Below are 14,558 nucleotides of genomic sequence, written 5' to 3' on the forward strand. Positions count from 1 at the left end.
CCCACAAAGAACACAAAGTGCTGGCACGAGGTCGGCGTTTCTGGTTACTCGATGCGCATCTAGCATTTTGCAATCCTGGGAGAGAAATAGGGGCTTTGGGCAGGTCCGGCCTCCCTGTCCTATAGCGTCCCGGATTTTTTTTTTTTTTAAACAAATCTAATAGACCAATAAGAAAGGATCAGGGTCCAGAATTGGATTTAAACCCTAAGCACTCAGGATCTACAGAAGTATAAAAAAACAAAACAAAAACTAAAAGCCAACCACTAACTTCAGCGGTTAAGCTACCTCTGTCTTGGCATAGTAAAGCTCACCAAGTAGAGAGAGAAGTGGGATGCTAAAGAAAATGAACAGTAAACCCAAACAAGAAAACTTCCTTCTCCTTGCACAACTTTCATGTGTTACCACTTGGAATCAGTGTTGGATGTTCTGCAAAAACAGCCGTTGGGAAATGGAGATTCTGGTGATGTTCTTTGTCTGTCTAGGGTGCTGTAAGTGTGGTAGGAAGTGTGGTAAATGTGGTAGGAAGAGCACATCAAAAACTTTGTAGCTCACTGTCTGTATACCTCTAAAGTGTAAACGTGTATGTCCTCTTCTCGAGGACTGCTTTGAATAGGGTAGCTGCTAGACACATGTGGCTTTTCAAGTTAATGAAAACTCAACCTTATCCATATTTTAACTGCTTGATCACCAAGGCCCACGTGCTCAGTGGAAACTTTGAGGTAGGGATATATTTATATTCACCACTACTACATGGAGTCATACTGAGAGTACGGCAGTAAAGTTTTTAACTAGACTACAGGCTTTAAAAAACCTTCTGTTTGCTGGACGGTGGTAGTGCATGCATTTAATCCCCGCACCTGGGAGGCAGAGGCAAGCAAATCTCTGAGCTCGAGGCCAACGGGGTTTACGGAGGGAGTTCCAGAACAGCTAGGGCCACACAGAGAAATCCTGTCTCAAAAACAAATAAACAAAACAAAATATTTTGTGCTTGATACTAGCCAAATTTTAAGACATTCTGCATTTCTGTTACATAGTTGTTGTGCAAAATAGTTTTCAAGTCTGAATTTTAATGTCTTTTATGTTGAGAAAGATTCTGGGAAACACCTAACGTATACGTCGTTTTGTTGTTTTTCAGTAAGGAAGGCAAGTCAACAACAGAGAAGCTAACCAAGTGATCCATATCTGTAAATTTAGAAAGAAGCTTAAGCCTCTGATAGAGCCCAGGATCCTTGCTACTGGCTAGTACACCGTGTCTGGTTTGGTCCGGCAAACTGACTATGTACAAAGGTGTCTTGACAGATTTTAAGCAGAATTATCCTTTTACAAGAGAGAATGCTTCTGAGGATTCATCCCTAAGAAAATTCCATTTAATACAGAATGAGCTGCATGAGGAATAATACTGTCTCCCAAACTTAAACTGTATTACTGATATTATCAAACAAGCACATGATGCTTTTCAAAGAGAGCTATTGGGATTTAATACTCTGCCTACTTGTACTTAAAACTTATGCAGAACTAGCATTATACTTTTAGAATAAGAGATAAGAAGGAATATTGAAGTCCAAGAAAAAGATGTTCTCTGAGGTGAGACTTGCTAACAAAGTATAATCTTCCTCAAATTTGATAAGAAATTGAATTCACTGATTTCACAAGATAGGATTTGCTCAGAAATGTTAATGCCATAAACAGAATGAAATCACAAGTATTGCTACGTAGGGTGAGAAAATGAGCAGCAGGTGCTACGGCATTTTAGGCTGAGCATCACTTGGTGCTTTGGTAAGTAGTGAGGTGATTTATTTTGATGCACTTGCTCCCTACATTTTTTGCTGTTAGTTGAGATTAGTTTTGATATTAATCCTGCCCATTAATGGTAATTAACCTTAATAAAAGTGTTTTTTTGTTTGCATCAGCATATTCACAAATGGGAACTAATTTTAAAATAATAATTTTGAATGTTGGATTGATCCACCATTGAGTCATCATCTGTTTCTCTTGTCTATTTACCATTTGCTCATGTTTGAAAGAATTCTTCTCATGTGACTCGAAATCCAAGGCCCTACAAGAAATATCTCAGTTCATTGTAGACGGAGCAGAAGGCCTCAGCCTCCCTGTATATGGTGAGATCCCGAGGAGAGTGCAGCCCCAAGCCAACTGCCAGTACCATAGGGGAACTGATCACATTTTGAGCTTCCTTATACATAAAATGTTGAGTTTAATGTGATATTCTCCATGTATTCCTGCTAGGAATGAGAATCCTCCATGCAATAAGCACCAGGAATGAGAAACAAATTGTGCAATTCTGTGTGAAAAATTCCTTCTTCCCCAGGATTAAGTTCCCTATTCACCCCCACTGTGGCTGTCATAGAGAAAGAAGTAGGTCATCAGAGACAAGAGGATTGATTCAGGATAAGAACAGGTCTTGAATTTTACCTCTGAAGAAGTGGAAATCTCTTTAGACATAAAATTCTGTTTTACTGGGTCATGTTGACTTTTTCACAGGTGTGTGGTCTCTAGGCTACTTTTAGCCCTCATGTGGACTGCTTTCTGCTTAGTCGCTGCCTGGCTGCTGAAAAGGCACTGGACACTCCAAGTCCATCCTCTCGTCACCTCAGCTGACCTTTGGAATGCAGTTGTCGGCCAAGAAGACATTGATATCCCAGTCTCCTGCTAGCAGAATTCTTTAGGGCAGTGCCTGCTCAGATTGTCTCCTGATGTCATTCCAAATGTCTGATGGCCATCTATGGCAACTGGGCTGGGCTCAGGCCTCCAGGGAAAGGGGAACTCATGGAATGTTTGATCGAGCATTCTGTTCAAGAGGGACCTAGAGTCAGTGTTCTGTTGCATGTGTGGTAGATGTTACTACTGCATTATGGGGCAGGCAATGGAACATGAAAAACAGAAAGATAGTCACTTTGGACTTTTAGTAAAAGCTGGAATAGACTATATTTTTTAGTAATATATATAAAAATTGGCTTTGTATGTGGTGTTCATCATAACATTAGTTATTAAGATCACACAAAGATGTCTAGAGAGGAGGGAATAGTGGTGATAAAATATAGCGTACTCTGTCTTTCTATGTAATTTTCAATCATTGTTGTTCTATTTAAAGGAAAGCTTACATTATTTTAAAATACTTTATTTATAGTCTAAAAATTTAAGTTAAGCAGATTAAAATTATTTGTTAAGTTGGAAAGAAATACACAAAAATATGTTTTCAATATATAATAATTCTATAAAGATTTAAAATAAGTACATCCATAATTATGCTAATATTCTTACTTTCCAAAAAGAAAGAAAATTCACCTTGTGTGGGGTGACAATTTTCTAAATTATTTTGAATAGGGTGAGAATGAAAACTAAAATAGCAACAAAAGGAGGAAAATAAAACTTGAACCAGTGATTAAAAGTAGTCTGCTTGTTGGGTTATTCATTGAGCCAAAGACCCAAACCAATGAACATGATTGCATATTACTTTGCTAAATTTATGTTTGACTCTTTAAAATCAATTGTATTTATAATCTAAGTGTAATACTTGTGATATATGCAAAATATCGGTATTCTTAGAATATATATACAAATAAGCATGTTCAAAGTAGTTCATATTTCTTCGTCACTTGATATTTCAAAACTGATTAGTTTATGAACATTATTCCTTTTATCCAAGCAACAACTTCTTATAGGGCTTTTGTTATTATCTCCATTTTATAGATATTAAAAACGAAAGCTCAGATGAATTTGTCTGTCCAGATAGCCCACAAACATCAAAGGACACAACATCAGACTTAATTCATTCCTAAAACTCTGTTCTTAGCTTTGATACACCTTTATAGTTGGACTCAGCAGGGAGTGATAAAATCATACAACTGGAATAAATTTCAGAGAATTAAGTTTACTTGCCGGTTACCTACTTCACAGAGGTTATGCCAGGGCACTAGCCCCTCACAGATGTTTTTGCTCGAAGTTATTAGATGTTGCCTTGGATATTTGCTTAGTAATTCTAAGAAGCATCTTGGTGTTGGAGAGTCTTTATTGTTAAGTCTGAACATTTTTTGTTAAAGGTAAATCCAAAGAAAACCCACAGAATCAAATAACCCGGGGTTAATTGGGGCTCACAGAGACTGAACTGACAACCAGAGAGCCTGCAGGGCCATGACCTAGCCACGTATGTTACAGTTGTGTGGGGGGCTTCTATCAATGAGAAGAGGGGCTGTCTCTGTCTCTGTTACCTGCAATTGCGACTCTTTCCTCCTACCTGATTGCCTCATCCAGCCTTGATAGGAGACGATATGCCTAGATTTACTGTGACTTGATATGACATGATGAGTTGATATCCACGGGCAGCCTACCCTTTTCTGAAGAGAAACAGAGGAGGAGTGGATGGGGGAGGAAGAAGGGAGGTGGGGGGGGGGACTAGGAAGAGAGGTAGGAAGGGAAACTACGGTTGGGATGTAAAAGTAAACAAACACAGAAAAATATAAAATAGTAGTAAATCCAAACCACAGGTAGTAAACAAGGTGGAAACTAAAATTTGATTATTAAACCTGAAATATTTGATATTTGGACAATAAACAGACATTAACTACAGTCAGAAAATTATAGCTTCATGCACATTCCTGATAGAAATACACAGGCCTTGAAGACAAAGCTTTGATGTGGGGCACCGGCACTGAAAATGTTTACAGGTCGGTGCTGCTGCTTAATGATTGCATATTATGGGAGGTGTGCCAAAGGCAGAGAAAGGTGAGTGGACTGTGGATTAGATCACAGGGTCCCGAGAAGAGGGCCGGACTCCCAACAGGCAGTTTGCTGAGAGAAGGATATGAAGTTATAGTTCTACCTATCCTATAGGAAATCCTCAAGAAAGTACATACTTTTATTATTTCAGTTTCAAGTGTTCCTGTTCCACAAGTCCCTGAAAAGCACATTGCTATCAGTTACTTAATGATATTTTAAAGCAGGTATTCTTTTCTCTCATTTCATACTTCAAAAAAGTTATTTTATAATTAAATATGTGAAGTAAAACATATCCATGCTACTATGTTGAGGAAAATCAACATGTATTATACCAAGATACTTTATACTTTCTGGGTGGTAACATATTTGTCAATGTTCTGGAGAAATTAATTTTCACAGAGAGTTTTCATTTGTATTCATACTGGATTTTTTTAGATATTTGGAAGTGATGGTATTTGTCTAGAGTAAGGATCCATGATTATATACTTTGGTTATCTCAGAAATCTTGTAAATTGCTTATTAACATTTAAACTTATGTGTCTGAGCCTAAGTGCATAGGATGAGTGACTGTTCGTCCGTCAGTCTATGCTTTGGTCTCCCTAGGAGTCAGGGATCACACTTGTGTGCAGGCAGCTTTGTGATGTCACTGAGACTTGTCTTCCCCTAACGTCCTTCCCTTCACCCACCTTCAACTTGCCCTTCTTTCACCTTGGCTCCCCAGCAGCAATTTGAAAATCAATAACAGCTCCTTCGTGAGTGCCTCTATTTCCTCTTGGCCTTCTACTGAAGGGACTTACAAGGTCCTTTCATCCTGCAGCATCCCCTTAAGCCCCAGAATTCTCACAGATTGCCTTTTATGAGAGTCTGCTGCTTCCCCGCCTTATCCACAACATCCCCTCGATGTATGCTACCTCTTTAAGTGAATATTTTTAAACTTTTAAGAGGAAAAAAAATGTTTCGTTCTTTTTTTTTCTTTTTAATGTAAAAGAGTCTCTAGCAGAGTCCATAAGTTTCCTGCTGTGTTTCTAGAGGTGTTTTTAGGGCAAGCTTTGTGTGTGCCTCAAGTCCCACCCACTCCCAGCCACTTAATTGTACACACAGAAGTAAGGGAAAGTGCATGGGAAGGCTGGCTCTGACTTGAAGAAATTTTATTGCTTCTGAAAATGTTGGGTTGGAAGACGAGTTCGTTGTCAGTTCTTTGAAAATTCATGGGTTTCCCCCCAGATTCTGCAAATTCCCCTACCTGTTGCTTTGGCCTCATTTTATTTTTGTGTGTGAGTTTGACACCAACTGAACAAATATTCGTGCCTCTTGGGCCTTAGTGTCTATGTTGCCATTCAGCTTTCTTCATGTGCATTCCCTTATATTAAAAGCCACCAGAAGTAAAATTACAATTTGCTCAGTAATATCTTGGAGGGATTTTAAGAACTCCCTTTAAGATAGTATGTATTTCTTCTTGAATGAAGGACATGGCATTTGGGAGTGTTTTCGGATTAGAGGACAAAGTTTGTGCTACCTTTTCTCTATCTCCTCTATAAAAATCACAGATAACTTTCTATATCAGAAGAGGAAGCAAGAACATATACTTTGCAACCTTGTATGCTCACACACCTGTAACTAAACAGAGTTATGTCATATGAATGGGTTTTGTAACAATAGCAATATTCATCTTTCTGAAGAATTTCAGAAAGGCAAGGGGGATGTTTGAAGAAAAAGTTTCTGAGCACTACATGAGAAACTTTTTGCAACTTTCTTGTTCCTTTTAATGTCTTTAGCAATAGATGATCAACTGATAATTTCCCTATTTTCTACCTTTTCTTCTCTTTCCACCCTCTCCCACTTCATCCCTTTGATCCTTGTTACTGCATCCTTCATTTTCTGTTGTAGATTCCTTTTCAGTTGTCTATACAATAAAGCTGCTTTCAGGTTAACAGTTAATCATTTTTTTTTTCTGTGTAAAATCAGATGTTTCTCTTAGAACTGTGGGATACTACTACTAGCAATTTTTTTCATTATTTCAAAAATCACCACAGAATTAATTGCCACTACAAAGAACTTATACGTTATACATAAAAATTTTATACATAAATCATATACATTATATGATTATCTTTGTTATTCATAAGTATACTGATGATTCACAATGAACAAAAACCATGCTTGTGAAATAATTGTCTGCGAAAGATTTATATTCACCATCCATACACTCCTAACTCAACTTCACATAGCTGTGAGAGTCTGGTCTGTGTAGCCTAGGGCTATTAAATAGCTCACTCAGAGGAGAATTAAGCCTGTAGTTTCTCCAGATCAGCAATGATTAACTGAATTTGCTTATGGTTAGTGGATGCGTACTTAGAGTAATCACTGTCTATCCTATTTTCCCAAAATAACTTTCTTGAAGAATCAGCAGAAGTCACTTGGTCATACTTAATTCTCTATTATTTAGGATCTTGAGTAAGACCAAGGCTTTGCTAACTTGGGGGACAGTTATCATTTGCCAATTCAAATAAAAAGGTGAGTCAACTACTTAAGCACTATATGCTTAACTTATTAGACAATGATTAAAAACAAAAGTTATGTTTGTAGCTATAGCCATATGTTCCTATTGGCCTCTAAGTATATGGGATCACCATGTATGATTTTCTTGCTGCTTTGGAACATGAGAACTAACATTGCACTAGAGAAGGCTAAGAGGATAATGACCAGCTAAGATCACAGTTTTGTTCAAGGGCCTCAGAATCAGCAAGGGTTGAAACTTGACTGTCTGAACCAATCCTGGTCCATGAGTCCACTCTCTCAGGAAACTGCCTTTTAGCATTTACTTAATCTTTCTTTGTTCCTTCTTTCCTTCCTTCCTTCCTTCCTTCCTTCCTCCTTCCTTCCTTTCTTCCTTTTAAAAGCACAAAACTTGAGACAGTCTCATTATGTATTCCTGGCTGGGTTAGAACTTGCTGTAGAACAAATTGCCCTCATACACTGACAGAGGTCTGTCTCAGCCTCCAGGGTGCTGGGTTTGTAACTGGGAACTGTTGTGCCCAGTGTAGGAATCTTCATTTTAAAAGTCTCAAAAATCAGGTATGATGGGATTTGCCTATTATCCAAGCATTTTGAAGGCTGAGGCAAGAGTATTACTTGGAGTTTGAGGCCAGTCAGGACTGCTTAGCAAGAGCCTGCCTCAAAACACCCAGTTTGGTTCAAACTGTAAACAAGCAAAAGACATCCTACACATACAATGCTCATTGTAAACTGCTCACTAAGAAGCCAATTAAGCAGCACCGGAACTTCATTTTTTTTCTTTCTATCTATGTATCTACAAATGTGTGTATCTATGTATCTAGTTGCTATTTTCTGAAACATAATCACTTCATTTCCCCTCTTCTTTTTCTTCCACCAGCCTTCCCATGGATCCCTTTCTTATATTCATAGCCTCTTTTTATTTAATTATTGCTGCATGCATATATGTACACACACATGTGCAGCATGCACACATGAACACACACACATTCATGTGCACATATACACACACGCACAGCATCTTTCTAAATATCACCTGTCTCAGTCTGTATGATGTGACTTGTATGCATGTTTTCAAGGCTGACCTCTTGGTAGCAAATGGGGATCCAATTTACTTAGGGTTCATTCTATTTTTTAGTATATCCGACTGAAAACCCTAATCTTTTCTTGAATGGAAAATGGGGCACTCAAAAAATGTGAAGTGGGCATCTAATTTAGGGATATTTAACATTACTGATGAGCCGCACACAGGTGTGCATGCTTTGGCTACTGCCAGTTTTTTTTTTTTTCCTGAAAATAAGACGAACACTTGTCTCCAGTGACTTGAGTACACAGAGTCTCTCAGTAAAACGACTTTCAGATGCTCGTATGGCTTTGGTAATTAACTCTGCCTGTCCAGAAACCACAAAAGACCTTCAGAACATCACCAACTTCTGCAACAGGTTGGTCATCAATCTTCCTCCCTACGTAACTGCTGCTATTAATCTCTCCAACCTCCCTTCATATCTAACTGTGCCATTAGTTTCTCTTAAGTTCAGACATCTGTAGTACATCAGAATGGGAGTTCTTTGATGTCCCTGTTTCTTGCTGCAATGTCTTTTTCTTTGTTTTTGTCTTACAAAATGAGCATTATGTTCACTTACAGCATTTATGTATCATAAATATTTTTTAATTTAAATTGTTCCTTCCATTTCATGAAACTGAAAATATTAAATATCCATTGGATTTCCATCCAACTTAGCTGTGGGCATACACACTGAAGTTCAGAGCTCCATGTAGTAATGTGATGTTGAGGATGTGAACTGTCATGTTATGTAAAAAGGGCACCCTCGTAGGTGCTTTACTCAGTAATATGCTCTGCAGAATTGTTTCATTTTGCCCTTTAACTTCGCAGCTCAGTGCTGGTCTGGGATTTCCTTTATTAGGAGTACTTTCATGGAGAAGACAGGACATGCCATTGTAGCTAAGATTTCCACAATGGCCCATAGTCCTTTTGGGACACCTCCCGTGAAGCTGAGAGAATACTCTCCTGGTTAGCTGTAAGTTCTTTCCTTAGGGTTTGTGTGTAACTAACCCAAAAGCCCTAATCCATTTAGTTGTGTCACAGAGATTAAGTGACTTCTTTTCAGTCACAAAAGTACATAGCAGTGAAACAGAGCCGAGGACTCTGATCTTCCACTTCCGTCCTGGTGTTCTTTGAACCATATTCATCAGCTCTAGAGAGAAATACTTGTTATCCTTTCGAAGCAGACAAGGGACAATTCACTTCCGTAAAAACTTCTTTAAGATGCAAGATACAATTTTGTGTATTTTCTTTCGATACCCCGGTTTTCAACAGTAGCTTCAAATGGATGTTGTATGCAGAATAATATTTTTGCAATTGATTTGTATGCTGTTATTGCATATTGTCAAATGATCTGTTGATTAACATAATAAAACAAGCAAATAACATTTATAAATTATAAATATATAAAATTTAGTTTAAATGGCCCCATTATTGATTACTCTAAAACAATCTTTTGAAGAGAAATAGTAGCCACCATTTTTATCCATATCTTATATCTATATTTTGTTTCCCCCCAATTTTGTTTTTGTAATTTATCTGTCTATATGTCAAAGCTCTACTTCCTACCTGTGAATACTGGTTTAAAGTTCAAGGGAGGGGGAATTGATTGGGGGAGGGGGAGGGAAATGGGAAGTGGTGGTGGGGAAGAGACATAAATCTTTAATAAATAAACAGGGAACCCTGATTGCTCTTCGAGCAGATGAGGGAGGGGGAGGGAAATGGGAAGCGGTTGTGGGGACGAGGCAGAAATCCTTAATAAATAAATAAAGTTAAAAAAATAAAAAAAGACTATGAAACATCAAAAAAAATAAATTTAAAAAAATGAAGTTCAAGGATAAGATACATTCCTTAAAATCAGAAAGTATTGTTTAATTGAAATGATTTCCTTTCTAGAGGGCAGAAAATGAATATTTGTTTGAATATTTAGATTTTTAAATCTTGGGCCAGTTTCTTGTATGGGATTATCAAAAAATATATCAATAGTAGTTGATATAATCAATACTATTGGACTTGATGTCAAATACTTACATTAATAAGATGTTATTGAATAGTATGACCTCTGAGACTGCGATGATGCAGCCATTGATCTACACTATGGTTTGTTAGTTAGCACTCTCACACATATGTTAGTTAACTGTTGAGTCAGTTTTTTAGTATGCTGCATTGTGTACTATATGTATGCTTATATTATGGTATATTTAGTATTTTTAATTCTTCTCCAATCTTTCAGAAAGACCAGACTAAACTTTTGATTTCTATGTTATTTTTCTAAAGCCTATGATTGTGCTTTAAAAAATTCTGTTATTTCAAATACATTGGTATTTCTAGTTTGCAAATCCACTTGAATGATGAAAAGATTCTAAAGGAGCTCAAAATGGGCATGTTTCAATGTGTTAATGTTCTTAATGCTTTACAGCATATTGTACCATACTTTGGTAAACTATATATATACATTCCTGTATAGATATTTCTACTTACTGAAAAAGGCTTAGAAAGTAGCTATACTCACGCAACTTTCCCATGTGATTCTTTTTGTTTGGTATGTGATTGTCCACATTTTTGAAGTCAAAGAAAACTGAACTTGGAACTGAGAGACAAGTCCAAATTTGTGTTCACTTACTCACACTGAGACTGAGTTAGTTTCAATTCTATTTTTTTATGGAATTTCTTTAAAATGAGAAATTGGAGCTTCAAAGTCTTCCTCTTGTGACTTTTATGAACTTAATTCTTGAGCTCAAAAGGAATGTGATTCAAGGAGAGACACCTATCTTTGATAGAGGGATAGCATTGCCTGCGTGCTTAGTGTTTTGATTGGTGTGTACATACCTCTGAAAGTTCCTTTAAGGAAATTAACTCTCTCCACATGTGAAGCATGTATAGACATGTAGAGAAATTGGGCAAGTAAGAAGGAATTGAAAATAAACCTGTGATGGAAGCAGCCTGCTAGGCAGAGGGGTGATCCTCTTTTATTTGTCCTGTCTGTAGTCCAGGTATTTGGATTTGCAAACTTCCTGGCACCAGGTATTATCAACAGGGATGAGTAATATGCCATTTTTATCTTTATTGAGTTACATCTGGCCCATGGACAGATGACAGCTGTCGGTCAGGTGTCTGGTCAATGAGGATATACGTATAAAGCTGCCAACATATTTTTTGTTTCTTTAAATTATTACAAGTAAACTCTTTTACTTAAATAGATGGTCAGGCACCATGCAGTTTACTAATTATTGTTAATTACTGGAAGAATCAGTATCCTTCTTATAAATACAGAAAATGAACAAAAAGCCTTTTGAGTAGCCACTCAAACAGGTGAATGATGAATTTTCCACCACTGAAAGAATTATCTTTATAATTATGAAGATGTATTTCAAGGAATCCCTTAAATGCATAGGGCAGGTATGAGTCACTGCCATTTTAATCCAAAATTTGTCGCTAAGGTTTGCTAAAGGAACCAATTCAGACAGATGAAAAGAGTTAGCATGGGTTTCTTGTGACCTAGTGTTGAAGATTTGTTAGGAAGGACACACATATTACTGCATGGTAATAGGAACGTATGGCTCCTAATAATTCAAAGAAAACATGAAATTTTCAAAGCTTTAATTCCTGGCCCAATGCAAATGATAAGTTTTAGACTGTTTGGATAGTCAGACTCTATCTAACATTTTTTTAAATAGCTTGAACTCTCCATAGAAAGTTATAAACAGTAGTTTGGCAGAAGTTTTTGTTTCTTTATTCCTGTTTGAGTGTTTGTTAACGACAATGGGGTAAATTTTTCCAATTGTAATGTACACGAAAACTTATTAAGTGTAATTCTGAAGCATACCTACATGGCTTATGAGTTGTAATAGTTTTCATTTTCAAAATCAAGTGCTTTGGTTCTTTAAGGACATAGCATTTAACAAACCAGGAAAATGACCTCTTTTCACATGTCTCCTTTAAGAGGCTGGGAAGATTTTTAAAAATTTAATGGATTTGGTAAGTCCTGTGTCAGAATCAACAACAAACTATGACAAAGCCCCTGTGGCAGCAGCTCACAAAACACTCTCCACCTAAATAAAAATATGCTCTGATAACCAGAAGAACAGTCCATATGCAATACTTGATAGTTAAAGTAAACCTGAGTTTTAATTTCTAAAAAATATGTATTCAAAAATGTTTTTAGGTGAGTCTGTTTTTTTAAGTATTTGGCTTTTGGTTACATAGACCATTTTTGGTAATTTAAAACAATTTTTCATATTTTTAAAGGGAAATCATGCCTGCTTAAAAAGTATTTATAAATTTATATCATGTCCAACCACATTTGATTTAAAAATGTTTTAGATAAGATAATCATTAACAAAAGCCAGATTTTATATTTTTCCCACTTTACAAATATGTATTAAACATGTAGATTGAAAATTATTTATGGCACCATCAGAATAAAACATTTACTTCATAGTCTTAGTAATTTATATTTGTAGAAGCTTTTCTCTTCTTAAGTACCAATCCTACCCCCCACAGCCCAGAAAATTGATTTTAATGCATAATAATTTATAGCATTCTTGATCAATGTATGCTGTTGTGTCTTTTACATTCATTAGCCCATGTTGCTTGTGAATATGGAATTTACTTATTAAAATGGTTTCATATGTTTGCTATGTATAGTCCCTAGCTTTGAGCTCCTTCCTTGCTTAAATAAATGTTTTCAATTTGCTATAATACAACAATTTGTAGAGAAATGCTGTGAAGCATAGTTAAAAGAATGAGTCCTTGAAATAGAATCACTTTTTAAAAATATGTCCTAACATGTGGTCTCATTTTTCCTTCTTTTGCATTAATTAAAATCCTGTTCTGAAAAAATATTTTTACCCAACTTTTGAATTCACAAAATAAAAAATACCAAAATATATAAATGTTCTAATTTTGGAAATAAATGATGTAAAACTCTCTTTATTATTCTCTTGATCATTTATCCTAAAGATTTTATTCTTATAAAAAGCCTGCTAAAATAATGAAAAATGTTGTTCCTTTTAATTATTAATTTTTCTGTTCACTTAGTTGATTTTACTGCATATTAAATAAAACTAGCTCTATATTCCAATCATATTCCTATGATATGCACACATTTAAATAATAACACATGGGAGTTTTTGAGAAGAACGTGTACCATTTCACAATTTGATTATGGAAAATTTTTTGAAAACTTACATTTTACTCAAAGAAGATTATGAGAAGTAGATTCAAGCGAAACTAAAGTGCTATGATGTAGCCTCACATAGCATGTGTGATACACTCTCTGTCTTCACACATCCAGAGTAGTAATCAGAGAGAAATATTGAAACCATAAATTATTCTTTTTACAAATTATCATTGTATAATTTCAAAAATCATCAAATGTTAAAAGCTGTTTATGTGCACCAAGCAAACCTACAGTTGGGTAGTTGGGTCTGATTGCACAGCCCTCATCAGCTTTGTGAACATAGGTACCTTAGCAGTGTCTCCTCTAAGATAACAGAACCAACTTTTAGAGATTAAAAAAATTATATTTTGGCAATCAAAACTCACCAGTGCCGTTCTGCTTCCCCAGGAAGTTGTGCCCTTCAGCACCTGCTGAGGGCTTTGTTGTCCAAACTCTGGCAGGTAAAAAAATTCCTGTAGAATAAAGCCAGACCAGCTGGCTTTGAAGAGAAACCCCCCAGTTTGGGCTGTGTTTGCCTCCTCTCCTTTTCTATGAAGACGGAGGCTTTGCCCCCTTGATCGTCAAGCGGTGAGATGCGTGATCCCTCTGCACAAGTGTCTGGCAGGCCCAAGTGCACCTGCTCATGTCACTCTGGGGTAAATTTAGCTGTAAAGGTATCATTGACAACCAGACCCTTGTCAGTGCTGGCAAAAGAACACAGAACTGCGCTCCCCCCACCACAACCTTCTACACTGTTAGTTCCAGTGGAAAATATTCAATCGGAAGTCTATCCAAAATCATTCCTAAAAAAATGAAATTGCTTTCATATGGTATAAAAAAGTTAACTTTCCTCATTTCACACAGGCTTTAAAATTACATTTCCAAGAATAATCTTGGAACAAGACAAGGTTTTGTTCAATTAATTGTGGCTGGAAAGTTTTTTAATGGAAACATAGCACACGCTTACTTCATTTCAGGTTATTAAGCTGTGTTAAGCACTATAGTTGCCGTTCTTTACCACAGGTCATTTTCTCTCTTCAGTCCAAAGAAATATTAGAAGGTTAGAACTTATCACATAGGCAGGAT

General features: G+C 36.5%; 1 protein-coding gene across 1 annotated transcript in view; it reads right to left on the reverse strand.

The window, feature by feature from the left end:
* Positions 1–14,159, reverse strand: part of Mef2c (myocyte enhancer factor 2C) — a 164,726-nt gene extending 150,567 nt beyond the window's left edge. The window contains exon 1 of the mRNA XM_041663529.1: positions 13,859–14,159. The gene's annotated coding sequence lies outside the window, so the exon portion shown is untranslated. The remainder of the gene's footprint in view (positions 1–13,858) is intronic.
* Positions 14,160–14,558: the final 399 nt, after the last annotated feature.

This window comes from Microtus oregoni, unplaced genomic scaffold (assembly GCF_018167655.1).
Source record: "Microtus oregoni isolate MIOR12 unplaced genomic scaffold, Mior012 000014F_ref0000157, whole genome shotgun sequence".
Taxonomy (NCBI): Eukaryota; Metazoa; Chordata; class Mammalia; order Rodentia; family Cricetidae; genus Microtus; species Microtus oregoni.